Below are 14,547 nucleotides of genomic sequence, written 5' to 3'. Positions count from 1 at the left end.
TCAGATCCTCGGTGATGTGGACTCCCAGGTATTTATACCCGCTCACCCTCTCCACAGTAGTCCCGTTAATCCCCAGTGGTGAGTACGTCCTCTGTTGTTGTACCTTCCTAAAGTCCACAATCAGCTCCTTAGTTTTGGTGACATTCATGATGAGGCTGTTGTCCCGGCACCAGAGTGACAGATCAGCAACTTCCTCCAGGTAGGCCTTCGTCGTTGTCGGAGATCAGGCCCACCACCACTGTGTCATCCGCAAACGTGATGATGGAGTTTGAGCTGAACCTGGCAACACAGTCATGTGTATACAGGGAGTACAGTAGGGAGCTGAGGACGCAACCCTGGGGGATCCTGTGTTCAGGGTGAGGGATTGAGGTGTGTCTGCCCACCCTGACCACCTGTGGCCTGGCGGTCAGGAAGTCCAGGATCCAAGCACACAGGGGGTGTTCAGTCCCAGCTCAATCAGCTTGCCGGCCAGTCTGGAGGGACTATGGTGTTGAAAGCTGAACTATAATCAATGAACAGTAGTCTCACATAGCCCCCTCTGGCTGTCCAGATGAGAGAGTGTGGTGTGCAGTACCTGGGAGACAGCATCATCCGTGGATCTGTTTGGGCGATAAGCAAACTGCAGCGGGTCCATGGAGGAAGGGAGGAAGGCGCAGATGTAGTCCTTTATCAGCCTCTCAGCATTTCATGACCACCGAGGTGAGGGCCACCGGTCGGTAGTCATTCATACATGCTGGAGAAGCATTCTTGGGCACAGGGACAATAGTGGATCTCTTGAAGCAGGCGGGGACCACGGACTCAGCCAGGAGAGGTTGAATATTGTGGTGAACACTGGAGCTAGCTGGTTAGCACAGGTCTTCAGTACTCGCCCAGATATGCCATCTGGACCTGCAGCTTTCCTGGTGTTCACCCTCAACAGAGCCCTCCTCACACTGTGCTCGGTCACAGAGAGTGTGTTCATCCCCAGCGGTAGAACTCACCTCGGCTACGCTTAACGGTGTTGTTGTTGGCGAGCTAGCGCTGTTGTTGCTAGCCTCAAACCGTGCATAAAATGAGTTCAGGTCGTCCGCTAGGGATGCGTCGGCACTCACCATTGCGCGGGGTCTGCTCCCGTAGTTTGTGATAGTCCGTAGCCCCTGCCATAGGCGCCTGGTGTCGCGCTGCTCCATCTGTGATTCCACTCTGTCTCGGTACCTCCTTTTGGCGTTCTTCACCGCCCTCCTCAGTCCATAGACCGCTGCCTTGTACTCGTCCATGTTGCCGGATACAAGACCGGAGTTATAGGCAGCAGTACGGGCGTTCACAGCTTCACGGATGGATCTATCAACCCACGGCTTTTGATTAGGAAAGACCCTAACTTTTACCGTGGGGACGATGGTGTCCGTTAGCGTTGCTATGAGGCTCATTGCTACTTCCAAACTCGCTGACGTCACTGGAACTGGATTGGATCATGTCCCAGTCGACAATACTCAGAGCGTCCTGTAGCTCAGCCTCTGATTGGTCAGACCACCGCATTACGCCTCGTCACTACCGCTTCCCGCGATCCTTTGTTTATACTCCGGATGCAGAAAAAGGGCGGCATGGTATGATTATTCTAACGGAGGGAGAGAGACAGCCTTATAGCCTCTCTTGAATGGCGTATAGCAGTGGTCCAACGTTCTTTCCCCTCTGGTAGCACACGTAATGTGCTGGTGAAAGTTCGGCATGACTTTTTTTAGGTTTGCCTTGTTAAAGTCCCCAGCCACCACCACAGCCGCGTCGGGATACTTGTTCTGATGCCGACATAACACATCATGTAGGTCCGATAGTGCTACGTCGGTGTCCGCTTGTGGTGGAATGTAGACGGCTGTGGTGATGACCGAGCTGAACTCCCGGGGAAGGTAGAATGGACGGCATGAGATCGTCAGATGTTCCAGGTTCGGCGAGCAGGAACGAGAAAGAGTCTTAATGTTCTTGGGATCGCACCACATGTTGTTCGTCATGAAGCAGACCCCTCCACCCTTAGATTTACCAGACTCTTCCGTTCTGTCTGCACGGAAAACAGAGAAGGACTCGGTTGGACATATGGCTCGATCCGGCACCAGCGGGGTCAGCCAAGTTTCCGTCAGACAAAAGATGTTACAATCCCGCATGTCCCGTTGGAATCTGATCCTTGCCCTAAAATCATCCATCTTATTTTCCAGAGACTGGACGTTAGCAAGAAGGATGCTGGGCAGAGGTGGACGGTGGGCTTGAACTCTCAGTCTGTTCCGAATTCCGCTCCGTTTCCCTCGATGTTTTCGTCGTCTCCCGTAGTAGCGTCTCCACTGCTGTTGTTGTGGTTCGCCGCACGATCTCTGCCGGCCACGCTGGATCGATGGAAAAAGTGGACAAAAACCCTTGTTTTGCGCAAAAGTTTATGTCCAAAAGTGTGCTGCGGTCGTATGTTGTTAGTGCCGATGTGTTTGTGGCAAAGAAAATATTAAAAATAAACACAAAAACTAAAAGAGCGCACAATCTCCGCGGAGCTGCCGCGACGGCGACTGGACACTGCCGCGCCATCTCACAGCCGCGCCAAAACACAGCTCTGTGTGAAGTTTGGTCTTTAAAAAGAATGAACTTTTAACTTTTAATTGCGATTAATGAATTTCAAAATGTGCGATTAATTAGTTTATTTTTTTTAATCGATTGACAGCCCTAATATTTATGTATATATATTTATATAAATATACATATGCTAATATGCGTTAACAAGAGGAATGTGATAATAGCGTCGTTAGCTTGTTTAAAGTTCATTTAAATCAATTAAAGACGGATTTATTTTGTAGGTATTTGTCAACTTTGCCAAAGAACAGACGGACGGCGACGTCCTCACCGACGTGGTCATCGGCACGCTGCACCGCTCCGTCCAACCACCGCCGAGCACCACCCCCCTTCAGCCAATCGGCACGCCACAGCAACATGACCAATCACAGGACAGCAAACCAAAAGAGGGCCAATCAAAACAGCCCAAAGCCGGCGCGGTCAACTCTCAAGATGGCCGAGCCGACGGAGAGAGAAGCGACAGCAAACCGATGACCGGGATGCCTCCGCGGGGGGAGGAGCCTCCGCGGGGGGAGGAGTCTCAGAGGAGGGGCCGGAGGAGCAGCAGCGAATCAGACAGCAGCAACGATGGAGCTCAGGAAGAACCCAGAGCACCCAGTAACCCCAGAGCAGCCAGTAACCCCAGAGCAGCCAGTAACCCCAGAGCAGCCAGTAACCCCAGAGCACGGAGCGCCAGGAGAAACCCGGCAGCCCTCTTCATCGTGGACAGACTCACACAGGACAGCGCTGTGTGTGTGTGTGTGTGTGTGTGTGTTCATGGTTCACACGTCGTACTGTGTCTTCTCTCTCTCTGTCTTCTCTCTCTCTTTCTCTCTCTCTGTCTTCTCTCTCTCTCTCTCTCTGTCTTCTCTCTCTCTCTCTGTCTTCTCTTTGTCTCTCTCTCATCAGTCCAAACTGCAACTAACGATTATTTTGATAATCGATTAATCGGTTGATTATTCTATCGATTAATCGATTAATCGGATAAAAAAACAAACAAAACTTAATTGTCAACCCTTTATTCAAAACAGGGTCCGTACGGTCATGGAATTTTTAAATGGCTATTAGCAGGCCTAGAAAAGTAATTGAAAAAAATAAAATCCCAAAATATTTGGAAAAGTAATGCAAATTTGTTTTATTCAAATTTTAATTTACACGGTATATATACGGTATGCTTTGGAATTCTCATTGTTAGTTTAAATACTACATCTTCTCACTTTGTCACGTTTCGACAGAGTTTTCACAACATGTTTAATCATGGAAATGTGGTTTAAAGTCATGGAAAGGTCCTGGAGACCCACTGGTCAGCATGTGGATGAACCCGTCACAAACAGACTGACAGCTTTACTCTCCTGTTCACTGGTCACCATGGTGATGAACCGTCACAAACAGACTGACAGCTTTCCTCTCCTGAGCAGTGGTCCCCATTTGGACCGGCCCCCTGAACAATATCAGAGACGCGTTCCGATTTATTATTTTTTTCACCCTGCCCGCTGCCGTTGAGATTGCAGTGAGACGCGGAAAAAATGTGAAGTGGTGCTCTTCGCAATAAAACATCTTTGATGGGACGTGTCGAGTCTCGGCCAATCAGCGTTCAGATGTCGACAGCGTCTGGGAAGTTAGGTTAGCTTGAATGTTAGTCCGCTACATCTGCTGCTGTCACGCTGCACGGTGTAGCGATGCTAACAAAGTACCCGTACGTTAAAAACGATGTGATTTAGCATATTTTTAGTATCGATACTTCATTAAAAGAGCGATCAGAGCGCACGCGCTGCTCCGCTCCGTTAAATGCTGTCTGCACGCGCAGCGCAGCGATCACAGCGAGTCGTGGCTTATCTCCGTTGCCTTTCTCCATGGAAAAATATTTTCCGCTATCCGCCACGGAATAAATAACCACGTTTTCTACGTTATACTCTTGTGGAAATGCCACACACGTCGTGACATGTAGCGCCCTGGTGTCTGGGTTCATAACGTCACCCGTAGGCGCACTTAGCTCCGTGAATGTCTCCGACGACGTGAATGACTTCCGCATCCAGCGCCACGTGAGCAGCAGCAGCCAATTAGATTCATCAACAGAGGAGCAGCTCAACGCTGATTGGCTCTCACAACGCAGCGTTGCCAACTATTTTAATAATCGATTTTATCGATTCGTTGTTGCAGCCCTACTTCTGACAGGATATGAAGCAGCGCTCCACGTGAAGCTGGAGGCGTTCCAGGCTCCGTAATAATCTTGATTGAGCTCTTTAAAAACAGAAAAACACTCAAAGACTTTGAGGAGAGAATTGTGACGATGTTAATTATGAAATAACTCCTCATATTTAGTGAACTTTAAACAAGTTATTCTTTTATAAATCAATTGATTGATAACCATGGTTTTTATTTTGTGAGCTTGGGGAACAACGTCAGTGACGATGTTTTCACGTCTTCTGTTGGCCACGTGTCGAATAAACTGAACTCTTATCACAACATATTTAAATATGTTCTCAATATGAAAGGATTTAACAGTCTGGACACACACTATACACACACATCTACACTCTCTACACGCACTATATACACATCTACACACACTATATACACACAGCTACACACACATCTAAACACTCTCTACACGCACTATATACATATCTACACACACTATATACACATATCTAAACACTCTACACACTATACATACTCTATACACATCTACACACACATCTAAACACTCTCTACACACACTATACACATCGACACTCTACACACTATATAAACATCTACACACACTATATACACATCTACACACACACTATATACACTCTCTACACGCACTATATACACATCTACACACTACACACACTATATACACATGTCTTTCTGTCGTGTTGATTGTTGTTTGTTTGTCATGTCCAAATGTTGCACCTTCCACCAAAAAAAATTCCTCGTTTGTGTAAACATTCCTGGCAATAAAACTGTTTGATTCTGATTCTGATTGATCTACACACTACACACACTATATACACATCTAAACACTCTACACACTATATACACTCTCTACACGCACTATATACACATCTAAACACTCTACACACTATATACACATCTACACACTCTATCTACACGCACTATATACACATCTACACACTATATAAACACTATCTACACAATGCCAAAGCCATCCAAATTAAATCAAAGAAATTATGACGGATCCAATAATTAATTAATTTAGTCTCAGCCTCTGGTTATTGGTTGTTTTTGTAATAATTAAAAACTATTTTATTAGTTTCTATAATAATGAATGTTCAGCCGGTTGTTTCTGCTGTTACTCAACAGTTATAATAAAAGGCATGAGGCGAGTATCAGGAGTCTCCAGCTGTTACCTCTTAGTATTTAATGACTACATGTTTTATACAAGCTGAATGTCATGAAGCTGATGTTCTGATGAAGGTCTGAAGGCTGAATGTACTTTACGCTGTTACGCCTAAATATAAAGTATGAGATGAACTGAAGCTGCTGCAGAGGGAAGAGAAACGGCTCCATGTCTGAACGTCTGGAGGAAAATAAAAGACTACCAATTAAAGACTCGTGAAGTGGTTTATTGATGAGTCACGGTGGTGGAGGTCACGGTGGAGGTCACGAGGTTCTTCTTGGTCCCCTTGAGGAGCAGCTCTGGTTCTGATGGAGCTTCATTCACTCCTATGGAGGTTCAGGGTCTTCTGCCAGTAATAGAGCCCACAAGGAGGCTGAGATCCCTGAGATGAGCCGCCGGTGACCTGGCTTCACCACACCGTGCTCACCACAACAATAAAGTGCAACCTGTGAAAAACTAAGAAAAAAAAGTTCAAATATTTGTCATTAAAGAGTTTTACTGTGTTTTACACTGCATATCTTTTTCAAAACCACAATAACATGAAACCAAAACAAAACGAGTTCAGATATGCGAGTCATCACGTGTTATTTTATTATTATAGCTGCAATGAGCTTTTTAAACCGGGGTTGCAGGCTTGATACGGTCACTCAATGCTCATTGTTGAGCTTTTATTTTGAAAGGGAACGGCGGAAAAGACGATCGTAACCCGTTAACGCCGCAACGTAAACATTCACACGAAAGTACAGGCATGTCACGTTTTGTGTATGAATTACTCCGTTTAACGTCCGTGTACTTTGTAACTAGAGGGCCGCGTCCCACCGTTTGAGAACCCCTTAGCTAGGCTAACGTAACGGTTAGCTAGCTATCGTAAATCAAAGCACACCGTTTAGTGACGTAGACAGAGCGCTCGCGCGTCAGTGAGCGAGGACGTGTTGGCCGGTGAGTGTCGTTGATTCGAGTCTTCTTCCCCACATAGCGTCGACTCCGGGGCGGATCCGTTGGTTCCGTCGCCCTCGGTTCGGCCGCGCGCACCCGATAAGCCCCGCCCACGGATCGCGGACCGTCAAACGGCGGATTCTCAAATCGAACGCGCCTTTCCCCCGAGTTTACTGCAGGCAGGCAATTAGGCAGCCTATACCGTTAGGACCCATTGAAAGGGGGGGCGGGGCTTTCCTCTTGAATACAGCGCCAACATTCACGATCAGAGGCCGGAACGTGACGTCACACCTACGTCACACATTAAAGGCAGGACTTTCTATAAATAAGACTCCCACACGAAGCTACTTTATCCAGCGGACTTCAACATATGGTGAGTGCTGTCATTCTGTATTTACTAGATCAAAGACAAAAAGGCTTTCTAAGTTCATTTACGAGTGTCTTTTGGCTCCAGACAACACATTAAGGAAGACTTTTTTGCAAATTTCCTTAAAAAAAAGAACAATGAATTCAAGAGAAGCAATGAGGGCCACTGAACTAGCCCACGACAGACATGTGTTCGTGACATTGGTCATCCATCGGGCGCTGAAAGAACTTAAAGTGTTTGTCTTCAATGAAAAGTGCATCGCCTTTCTCAAGAGAATAGTTGACAAAGCGCTGGAGGGATTTGACTACGATGAGGAATTCTGCGAGAATGTTCATCATGTCAAAAACATCGCCCGGAGTCTAGTGGCCAAGATGAGGATGCATTTTAGTGAGGCGGCGCTTCAGACCATCATCGAGCTCGAGGACCCGATCATCGAGGACTTCATTGCACAGTTGATGCAGATCGCAACCCGCCAGGTGTTTGATAACAAGAGCAAGAGCAAGAGCCCCAAGATATTCTGGCTGGGCCTGGCATCTATGGCATGTCTGGTGGCTACGTCGATTATTTTGATCATTATTCATATCTAAGAGCTTTGATAGCCTTAGCACTTAACCCGCAGTCCCCGCCGGTTCCCCGTCACCGGTTCCCCCTGCCGGTTCCCCCCACCTGTTCCCCCCCGCCGGTTCCCCCGATAGTGGCTTTTGTGTCTCAGAGCTTTGATAGCCTTAGCACTTAACCCGCAGTCCCCGCCGGTTCCCCGTCACCGGTTCCCCCCACCGGTTCCCCCTGCCGGTTCCCCCCCGCCGGTTCCCCCGATAGTGGCTTTTGTGTCTCAGAGCTTTGATAGCCTTAGCACTTAACCCGCAGTCCCTTGGTTCCCGTCACAGGTTCCCCACCGTTCCCCTGCGGTTCCCCCGCCGGTTCCCCCGATAGTGGCTTTTGTGTCTAAGAGCTTTGATAGCCTTAGCACTTAACCCACAGTCCCCGCCGGTTCCCCGTCACAGGTTCCCCCCACCGGTTCCCCCCCGCCGGTTCCCCCGATAGTGGCTTTTGTGTCTAAGAGCTTTGATAGCCTTAGCACTTAACCCGCAGTCGCCGCCGGTTCCCCATTGCCGGTTCCCCCCCGCCGGTTCCCCCGATAGTGGCTTTTGTGTCTAAGAGCTTTGATAGCCTTAGCACTTAACCCGCAGTCCCCGGCGGTTCCCCGTCGCCGGTTCCCCCGATGCTGGCTTTTGTGTCTAAGAGCTTTGATAGCCTTAGCACTTAACCCGCAGTCCCCGCCGGTTCCCCATTGCCGGTTCCCCCGATAGTGGCTTTTGTGTCTAAGAGCTTTGATAGCCTTAGCACAATCTCTGAAACCTGGAGATTGTCTGAAGTCTGATTTTCCCAGCTGCTCCTGAACGCATCATCTCACTCTTCCGGTAAGCTTTGGTTGCCAGCTCAACAGCGAGCATGACTTCTTCTTCTCTCCCGCCTCTTGCTCAGTGTGTCTCATGTATAGTTATCCCCCTGCCTCCCTTAATGATAACGATACATGCAACAAGTGTAGTTTATTTGCTAGGTTGGAGGCAGGTCTAAGTGGGTTAGATGCACCCGCTATCGAAGCTCAGTCAGAGCTATGTAGTTAGCGCGCCTTCGTAGTCGGCGCTGGAGCTACAGTCAGCTGATAGCTGTTCCCCGCGGTAACCGTGCAGCCGGATGGTTGGGTAACTGTCGCAGGAGTCGTAAGTCACACAAGCCCCGCTGTGCACCAACCACTTCACGTTTTGAACCAGTTTTCCTGCTCAGCGACACACCCGCTGAGGAACACACCCTGGTTATCGGAGCTCTATAGTCAGGAACGTGAAAAGAAGCCAGCCACCACCCAGTCGTAGCCTCCCGGGGCCAGAGCGGCGACGGGAGTCTTGTTTGCTGCTGGCTAAGGATAAGCGGAGATACAGTCAGATTGTAATACGCGGTGGGTGGTACGCGCGAGCCCGCCGCTCGGAACTCACTAAAATTAATGTGGAATCGGTGTGCTTATGCCAAGACGTTGTCGGACACCGTAATTTTCTCTGGCCCTCTCCCAAATTTGCAGACAGGGATTGTATGGCGAGATATCGTCTTTCAACCGCTGGCTGTCGAGTGGTGCCCAGCGAATAATGTGGGCTCGTAGACAACTGGAAGACTTTCTGGGAAAACCTGATCTGATGAGGAGGCGGCATTCATCCCGTTTGGACGGAGCGCGCCTCATTTCTGCGAATATGACCAAGTTGATCACGGACTTAATCTATGACAACCCAGGGTTCAGATCAGGAACCGAGCAGAGTTGTAGTTTAACACCCTTCTCTGCTCTTCCATTCGAGCAGTTACCCACCCTTGACTTTAGAGTAGAGACTGTGTCTGTCCCACGGCCACTTCAATTAAATAAATCAAAAGTAAGCAGAAGAGGAGTACACAATAACCTTATACAAGTTAACACAATTATTTCAGCAGTGCAACAAAATAGGTCTATTAAATGTGGTCTCCTAAATATTCGATCTCTGTCATCTAAAGCTGTGTTACTGAATGATTTAATATCAGATAATCACATTGATTTATGTTGCCTAACTGAAACCTGGCTGAGCCATGAAGAATATGTCTGCCTGAATGAATCGACTCCTCCAAGTCATATTAATACTCACATTCCTCGAGGCACCGGTCGAGGAGGTGGAGTAGCAGCCATCTTTGAATCGAGCCTATTAATTAATCCTCAACCAAAATTACACTACACTTCATTTGAAAGCCTTGTTCTTAGTCTTTCACATCCAACCTGGAAAACACTACAGCCAATTCGATTTGTGATTCTGTACCGGCCACCAGGTCCATATTCAGAGTTTATATCTGAATTCTCAGAATTTATATCAAGTTTGGTTCTTAAAACCGATAAAGTTATTATTGTTGGAGATTTTAATATCCATGTGGATGTTGATAATGATTGCCTTAGTGCTGCATTCATCTCCTTGTTGGACTCGATTGGCTTCTGTCAGAGAGTACAGAAACCCACTCACAGCTTTGGCCACACGCTTGATCTTGTTCTTACTTATGGCGTTGACATTGAGCATTTGAACGCCTTCCCACAGAATCCTCTCCTGTCAGACCCCAACCTCATAACTTTTGAATTTATACTCAGGGAGTTTCCTCCGTTAGTCAAAAGTTTCTGCACTAGATGTCTAACTGATAGTGCTGTAGCTAAATTTAAAGCGATTCCTTCTGTATTTGATTCGATACCACGTCTCAATATAACAGAGGACTCCTGGTCTAACTTTAGTCCGTCCCAGATTGATCATCTTGTTGACAGTGCCATAGGCTCTCTGAGAATGACACTGGACTCGATAGCCCTCTGAAGAAGAAGACAGTGAGGAAGAGGAGGTTTGCTCCTGGTATAACCCTCAGACCCGCAAACTGAAGCAAGCGTCACGAAAGCTTGAACATATGGCGTTCAACTAATCTCGAAGAATCCCGCTTAGTTTGGCGAGATAGTCTTAAAACATATAAGAAGGCCCTCCGTAATGCCAGAGCAGCCTATTACTCATCAATAATAGAAAATAAAACAACCCCAGGTTTCTCTTCAGCACTGTAGCCAGGCTGACAGAGAGTCACAGCTCTGTGGAGCCGAGCATTCCTATAAACCTTAGTGGTAATGACTTTATGAACTTCTTTAATGAAAATATTTTAACTATTAGGGACAAGATTAATAATCTCTTGCCCATAACCAGTGCCAATCTGTCCTCAAGTGGAATGGCCTTGGAAACCGCTGTATGCCCTGGTGTATATTTGGAGGGATTTTCTCCTATCAACCGTGACCAATTATTTTCAACGGTTTCTACTTCGAACACGTCTACCTGTCTCTTGGACCCCATCCCGCGAGGCTGCTTAAAGACGTTTTGCCTTTAATTGGTGGCTCTCTATTAGATATTATCAATGTGTCTCTGCTAACAGGCCACGTACCACACTCCTTCAAGGTGGCTGTTATTAAACCTCTCCTGAAGAAGCCCACTCTGGATCCAGAGGTATTGGTTAACTACAGACCGATCTCTAACCTCCCCTTCCTCTCCAAGATCCTTGAGAAAGTGGTCGCAAATCAGTTGTGCGACTTTCTACATCATAATAGTTTATTTGAGAAATTTCAATCAGGATTTAGAAAACACCACAGCACCGAGACGGCACTGGTGAAAATTACAAATGACCTCTTAATGGCAGCAGATAAAGGACTCCTCTCTGTCCTGGTCTTGTTAGACCTTAGTGCTGCATTTGACACCATTGACCATGACATCCTGTTACAGAGACTGGAGCAGTCGATTGGCATTTCAGGCACGGCACTAATTTGGTTTAAATCCTATTTATCAGATCGATCTCAGTTTGTATTTGTAAACGATGGCCTCGATAACCACCAACGTTAATCACGGAGTTCCACAAGGTTCTGTGCTTGGACCAATTTTATTTACCTTATACATGCTTCCTTTGGGCAATATTATCAGGAAACACTCCATAAACTTTCATTGTTATGCAGATGACACTCAACTATATTTATCGATAAAACCAGAGGAGAGCAACCAACTCTGTAAAATTCAAGCATGTCTTAAAGACATAAAAACATGGATGACCTGCAACTTCTTGATGTTAAACTCAGACAAAACCGAAGTAATTTTAATCGGCCCTGAGCACCTCAGAGATCAATTATCTGGTGATGTGGATTCTGTAGACGGCATTGCCCTGGCATCCAACACCACTGTAAAGAATCTTGGCGTTATCTTTGATCGGGACTTGTCCTTTAACTCCCACGTAAAGCAAATCTCAAGGACTGCATTCTTTCATCTACGTAATATTTCAAAAATCAGGCACATCTTGTCTCAAAAGATGCAGAAAAATTGGTTCACGTTCGTTACTTGAGACTGGATTACTGCAACTCCTTATTAGCAGGCTGCTCTAATAAATCTCTTAGGTCCCTCCAGTTGATCCAGAATGCTGCAGCTCGTGTTCTCACTAAAACTAAGAAAAGAGATCACATCACTCCTGCACTAGCTGCTCTGCACTGGCTCCCAGTAAAATCAAGAATCACTTTTAAAATTCTTCTCTTAACCTACAAAGCCTTGATTGGTGATGCTCCATCATATCTTAAGGAGCTTGTCGTACCATATTGCCCCACTAGAGAGCTACGCTCACTAAATGCGGGACTACTTGTAGTTCCTAGAGTCTTAAAAGTAGAATGGGGCCAGAGCCTTTAGTTATCAAGCTCCTCTTTATGGAACCAGCTTCCAATTTCAGTCCGGGAGGCAGACACAGTCACCTCGTTAAGAGTAGACTGAAGACCTTCCTCTTGACAGAGCTTATAGTTAGGGCTGAATCAGGTTTGCCCTGGTCCAGCCCCTTGATATGCTGCTATAGGCTTATAGCTGCCGGGGACGTTTTAGGATGCACTGAGTACCTATCTCCTCTTTTTCTCTCCTTAAGGATGAATTTTCATCTCTCAATCACACGTTACTAACTCTGCTTTCTCCCGCAGTCCTTTTGACTTGACGCCCCATGAGTTCTTCGGACCCTATGGGTCGGCATAGATCCCATCTGCCTGATGGATCGTCTGGGTCGTGGTATTCCTGCTCATGTCTACGCCACTGTCCTGTTGAGACTCGCCCTCCTCCTCCCCACCGCCATCTGCCTGATGGATCGTGGAGGTCTCCATCGTGGAATATGCCTACTATGAACTATTCATACACTCTGTCATATTCATTGAATGTATTTTAACTCTAAATCTGTCCTTCTGTACACATTACATCTATTGCTTCTGTCCATCCTAGGAGAGGATCCTCCTCTGTTGCTCTCCTCCAGGTTTCTTCCTTTTTCCCCTGAAGGGTTATTTGGGAGTTTTCCTGGTCCGATGTGAGGTTTTGGGGCAGGGATGTCTATGTGTACAGATTGTAAAGCACTCGAGACAAATTTGTAATTTGTGAAATTGGCTATACAAATAAACTGAATTGAATTGAATAACCTCCCCTCCCCCCTCCGGTTCCCCCGCTTCCTTCCTCCTCAGACGCCTCCCTCCCTGGCGCTCTCCTCTCCCTCCCCTCTGGCCTCTCCCCTCCCTCCTCCCTCTCCCTCCTCCTCCCTCCTCCTCCACTCCTCTGGCGCCTCCCTCCACCCCTGCCTCCCCTCCTCGCTTCCACTCCCCTCTGGTGCCTCTCCCCCCTCCACTCCCCTCTGGCGCCTCCCCCCCTCCTCGCTTCCAGGAGGGGAGTGGAGGCGCCAGAGGGGAGTGGAAGCGAGGAGGGGGGGGGGGCGCCAGAGGGGAGTGGAAGCGAGGAGGGGGGTGGATGCAGGGGCGCCAGAGGAGTGGAAGGAGGAGGGCGCCAGAGGGTGGAGGAAGGGGGAGGCGCCAGAGGGGAGTAGAAGCGAGGAGGGGGGGAGGCGCCAGAGGGGAGTGGAAGCGAGGAGGGGGGGAGGCGCCAGAGGGGAGTGGAAAGCGAGGAGGGGGGGAGGCGCCAGAGGGGAGTGGAAGCGAGGAGGGGGGGAGGCGCCAGAGGGGAGTAGAAGCGAGGCGCCAGAGGGGAGTGGAAAGCGAGGAGGGGGGCGCAACAAGTGTCTGCAGCCTTCGGGGAGAGGAAGGCGTCATCGATCGGCGCCTGATGGCCACCGTGCCCCCAATGCTTTGATGGCCTTAACCCGCAGTGAGCGTGAGTGTGTATGTGGGCCCAATGGGGGGGGGGGGTTAAATTAAGTAATTAATCACCATCGGCTGGTGACATTTTGGGGGGGGGCGGCGCAGTTGGGCGGCGTGGTTTAAATATCACTCAACAATGAGAAGAAGAGGTTTTGAGTCGAATACGCCACACGCTACACGCTACGCCACACGCTACACGCCACGCTACGCCAGATTTAATGCAGACCAGATTGACTATGTTACATGTCTATATAAAAAAGCTCAGGATGAAAATGTAAAACTACAACATCTCAGGGTATCTGTATACATCCTACACAATCCCACATGGAACATGGTTGTTTTGGGAATGTTCAGTGACTTTTCTCCTACTGCATGTGTGCATAGTGGGTCTATGTTGACATTCTGGGTTTCAGCTGACCTTGTAAACCTGTGTGGTGCCCTGTGCCAGAGAAAGTTGCCGAAGAAAAGCAGCCTAGAAACCGCTGCTAACATCCTGTCCAACCAAGCCAAGAGTAAACACTGGCAGCTGTACATTAAGCTCAGTGTAAATGTTAGCTCAACTCACCTGCATGCAATACTTTCTTTTACTGCCGAGTGCCGACCATGCTGTGTTCCTGCTGCTCAGGCACCATGCATAGCAACAGCAGGTGCCAACGT

General features: G+C 48.0%; 1 long non-coding RNA gene across 1 annotated transcript; it reads right to left on the bottom strand.

The window, feature by feature from the left end:
• Positions 1-6,116: 6,116 nt before the first annotated feature.
• Positions 6,117-7,411, bottom strand: LOC130200034 (uncharacterized). The gene is made up of 2 exons (XR_008832919.1): positions 6,795-7,411; positions 6,117-6,367 (listed from the first exon to the last, which is right to left on the bottom strand). It is a non-coding gene; the product is annotated as an uncharacterized LOC130200034 (long non-coding RNA).
• Positions 7,412-14,547: the final 7,136 nt, after the last annotated feature.

Source organism: Pseudoliparis swirei, chromosome 2 (assembly GCF_029220125.1).
Source record: "Pseudoliparis swirei isolate HS2019 ecotype Mariana Trench chromosome 2, NWPU_hadal_v1, whole genome shotgun sequence".
Lineage (NCBI taxonomy): Eukaryota > Metazoa > Chordata > Actinopteri > Perciformes > Liparidae > Pseudoliparis > Pseudoliparis swirei.
Note: the sequence above shows the minus strand (reverse complement) of the source record. Positions and strands in the feature narration are given on the sequence as shown.